This window comes from Egretta garzetta, unplaced genomic scaffold (genome assembly GCF_000687185.1).
Source record: "Egretta garzetta isolate BGI_Z169 unplaced genomic scaffold, ASM68718v1 scaffold34, whole genome shotgun sequence".
NCBI classification, from domain to species: domain Eukaryota; kingdom Metazoa; phylum Chordata; class Aves; order Pelecaniformes; family Ardeidae; genus Egretta; species Egretta garzetta.
This window is the reverse complement of record NW_009259586.1, coordinates 5387735-5392002: the sequence shown is the minus strand read 5'-3', so window position 1 is coordinate 5392002 and position 4268 is coordinate 5387735. Positions and strand designations below refer to the sequence as shown.

At 42.4% G+C, this 4268-nt stretch overlaps 1 protein-coding gene across 4 annotated transcripts in view; it reads right to left on the bottom strand.

Annotated features, from left to right (window-relative positions):
• The window catches only part of LOC104125423 (nucleoside diphosphate kinase), an 8364-nt gene extending 4102 nt beyond the window's left edge, over positions 1–4262 (bottom strand). The window contains exons 1-4 of one of the 4 annotated variants that reach the window (XM_035893327.1): positions 3461–4262; positions 2458–2526; positions 1379–1410; positions 345–667 (exon numbers count right to left, since the gene is read on the bottom strand). The gene's annotated coding sequence lies outside the window, so the exon portion shown is untranslated. Of the gene's footprint in view, positions 1–344; positions 668–1378; positions 1411–2457 lie in introns of all 4 variants that reach the window. The other 3 variants (XM_035893324.1, XM_035893325.1, XM_035893326.1) reach the window with 3 other exon arrangements.
• Between the last annotated feature and the right edge of the window lie 6 nt (positions 4263–4268).

The following is a 4268-nucleotide window of genomic DNA, read 5'->3' as shown; positions in this document are numbered from 1 at the left end:
ATCGCCGCCGGGAACCCCAGCCCGCTGACCCCGCCGCGCACCGCCTGCGGGGCCCGCAGCAGCGAGGCCGCAGCTTGCGCCGCCATCTCCTGCTTTTCTCCTCGCCGGGTTATTTAAAGTGGGGCTGCTAGGGAAACGCCTGTTTAAGCACTGAAGTCTTAGCTGCTGAATCGCATTTTTTGCTTAACAAAAGCCACACAAAATTATTTAAATAAAAACATCATCATACTGTTCTGTTTTCTTTAAGTTTGCTCTTTCATGAAGGCGATTTTTTTTTTTTTTTGGCTAGTTATACTATTTTAGATCTCCCAGTCAAAACACCCTTCAACAATTTGCCACTCAACTATTTTGCCGTGAGCATTTTACTCCCTCGGAGAGATCTGAGGATAAAACATCTGGAGCCCCAAGCTCTTGTGTCCTCAGTGTGTCCTGCTGAGAGGGAATCCGTGCTTGTCCTGTTCTTGTTTCTCAAACTGGGATGAACTTCCCAGGCTCTACTGCCTGGCTCTTCTTGAAAGCAAAATAATGTGGATTTCACTTCCCTCTGGGCAGGACTTCGCTGCTGCTTAACAGGGATCAGTTCAGCTTTTTGATAGCGTGAATTTCCTTACCAGGGATCCCTTTTCTTCACTGCAGTCCGTCACACATCCATGTCTTCCTTTTAGTTCTGGTGGGAGAATATAGATCTGACATAAGCATCTATTCATACCGCCTGTTTACAAGCATTCAGGAGTCTTTTTTCCCAGGTATGATCATACTACCATGTACTCGTCTTTCCAAGGTCTCTGATTTAATGAAAGACGTTTAACAAACCACAGCATTGTATATTCTAGCAAGCCCCCCTTGCAGTTATTTTGGACTTCTGAGTATTTCTGAGTATTCTGATAATGTCAGCCCACTATATTCCGTTGTTTCAATACACATTTATTTAAGATGTTTCATACTATTACCAACTCTAATACCGAAATTCTCACTAAGGCAAAATAATATTTTAAAATAAACAGAAAAAGGTCTCTAGAAACAGAATATTTAGAAAAATACGTACTTAAAAGCAGCAATAGGGCATCTATTTACAGCCTTGCTGAAACTATGTCATTTAACAATTAAAGCTGAGGACTTGCCATAAGGTGGGCAAGCACTGTTTGCAGCTTTACAGTAGGTCTGCAGTGTGATCTTTGCCAAGTCTTTTAACCTGATTAAATAAGGGTCATCTTTGGCACTTTTGAGATTAATCCATGCTTAGCAGGGCATGTTAGGCATTATATAGTACATGAAACACCACAGAAGCACGCTTCCTTGCTATTTTTAATGTATAAATGAGCAGCTCTTTTGCTCGTTGAAAATTATACCAAAACTACTAAATTACATTGAAAATTACCTGTTTACCTAGAATGCAAAGAAGTAGACAGTCTGAAGAAGGGAAAGTAAAGGCCTTCAAAGTCTTCAGTGAGTGAATTAAGCATAATTACTGAGCTCAAGCCATTTACATTACTTAAAACCAGCAGAGATTTTAAAAACAGGCCTGAGGCAGAAGACTGACTGTGCATGTCTCCAAATTTCATGAGAATGTAAACATAGCAGCTACCTTTGCCATTTTGGCCCCAGCTTTATAATGATCTTGGCTAACAGCCTTTATCTGTACCACTCAGGACATCTGGGGAGTTCTCACCGGGACTTGCATTTTGTGCTGTGCACCTCTTGCTCCTTATAACCAGACTCGTAAGTCTGACATGTTTTGTTGCTCGTGGCTGTACTACTCTTCATTAGCTAAACATTGCTATCATTCATCTGGTTTTAGCTTGATTTCTGTTGTGCTTTAAGACATAAAGCACCATAGAATTAAGCTTTTATTAAAATTTCTTCCTCTGGGTAAAGTCCCCAGTTAAGCTTTTCTCACTCCATGCCGATTCAAGGGCTAATTTTCTTCCCTGGTAAATTGCAAATCAATTTACTTCCAAATAAATGGTTATTTCTAGGGATAGGGAATATAATTTTTCTTATTATCCAGAAAACTCATTTCTTTTTCAGGCTGTTCTTTCCCCAAGAGTGTGAAGTGCATTTTACTCTACTCGTTACCACAGACAGCCACTGCTTCCAAGCTACAAAGACATTACTATCAGGTTTCTTTGTGCTGTTTCATGTGCTTGATTAGTGTACTAAATCGCCAGGCCATCAAAGTCCCCTGATCTCCTGGCAAAAAACTAGGATATAATTCCGTAACTCGTTCTATTTTCAATCCATCCCTGAGTTTCTGGTCTCACACTGACTGCAAGGTGCACGTCATGAAACGTGATCACAGTGGTAAGACTTGTCAGTAAGACACATTTTTACACCACTTGCAACTTGGGTCCTGGGTAATTTTTCTAATGTTCACCTTTTTAAATACTTCATTTATCCATGTTAGAAAACCCCCAGGTGAGTAGAAATCAAAGACGAGCACAAACGGCTCTCCTCTACCTGTACTCGTCAGTCTGACTGCGACTCTAGTGGCCACGGCCTGCCTGTTCAGTGTCGGGCTTGCTCCAGCTGTGAAAGAAAACCACATCTATCAATTCTGCTAATAGAAACAGGATAAGAATAGCATATCCTCAGAGACCATTTCCCTTAAAGGCTGTCAGCAGACACCTTGACCCACTTTTGCCATCTGTCGGAACGTATGTTTTTTGAGCTAATGCATTTGTGCAATTTGCCAAGTACGATGGCAATAACTGTTAAACGCTAACATAGAGAAAAGGATCTCTGCCACAACTCAAGGCAATTGGTATTTTTATCCTCACAATAATCTGCAGTTGTTTAGGGCTGTCCTCACGTTACGCAGTATTCCGCATGAATAATGTGGTGAGGTCTCGGTTAAAAGTCCACCGCCCTTAGGTACGGCCTGCTGAGATCGCCCCGAGAGCAGAGCAGAGCTTCCGCTCAGCTCAGCTGTCTGCAGTCGTCCTACACAGTTTGTTCAGGCTCAGTAAAAAAAAACCCAGTCAATAACCGCCACCCCAAAGGCTCTCAGTGTCCTCCACAACACAGACGACCGAGGCACATGGGGAACTAAGTATGACCTCAAGGGAGAGAGAAATGCTGAAAGACAGCTTCCCTCAACACTCCCGCATCACGTCCGACTGTAATCCACAGCAGGCAGCAGGCAAACACAGAGCAGTTGCATTTTTTCTCAGTGGACAACAGCTGAAGAGAAATATGAAAAAAAATAATCTTTTCGTAGGGCTCATTTCCAGTAATTCAAATGAAAATTTCACTTGAGGAGATGTGAGTAGGGAAGTACATGCTGTGTCTTTTTTTAAATTATTTTTTTAGCTAAAATGATGGGTTTCGTCGTAATTAAAAGGCAAGCAGCTTTTCTTTCCTTTTGCCATGTTTATAAATAAATTTGTACTTGAACTGCCTATGCCCTGGGCGCACTATGTTAAATATTAGCTTAGGAGGATGATGTCTAAACAGAACTCACACATGAAAATCCAATATACGGGGCTGAAGTCTTTTCTTCTCGTCACTCCTGCGCAGGCCCACGAGCTCAGTGCATAAAGACAACGCAGGGCGTGCATTTAAAGCACAGTTGAGTCTTCAAATCCATCCAAATGAGAGAAACCACCACAGTGCAAACCTCTGCTGCTCTCCAGTGGAAATCAGTGCAATGGCCACAGTTAAAGTTCCACCACTTCTCAAGCTTTTGTATTTTTTAAAATACCCAGTTTCTTTGTTCCTGCACTGCCGCCAGGCCACCTGGTTCCTTAGCTCCCTGTTACACGAAATCCATCTACTCAGTGAAAAAATGGCAATTTCCCCAAGAGTGCATTGTATGATAAAAATGAGGAATGTGAAGCAAGTCTAAAACTTTTCGGTCTCAGTAGACGTTTTCAAATTTACAGTAAACGTCTAGAATAGCTCACATTATTCCCACGATAAAACACATAATCCGGAGTGGAAGTCAGTGTTCCAAATCCTAGGAAAACCAATGTCTTTCAGCGAGTGAAAGATGCTTTCTGAGCTGTGCAGCTGCCAACGAAGCAGGGTTTCTGCTATTAATTTATCAGGGGACCTCATTAGAAAGAAAAGGTCTTTCTGCTGTCAGAGATGAGCCAACACAGCGACCCAAGCGTGGTTTGGGAGCTGCGAAGTCCTAAAATTTACTTTGAGCTCTGTCAGTCACCCCTAAATGAATCACTTGATCTATTTATGCCTCCCGGGGTGCAGTAATAACGCTCCCACGCCAGCTGCCGGGCAGCGTCTCCTTCCACCTTCTACTGAAAACGTGC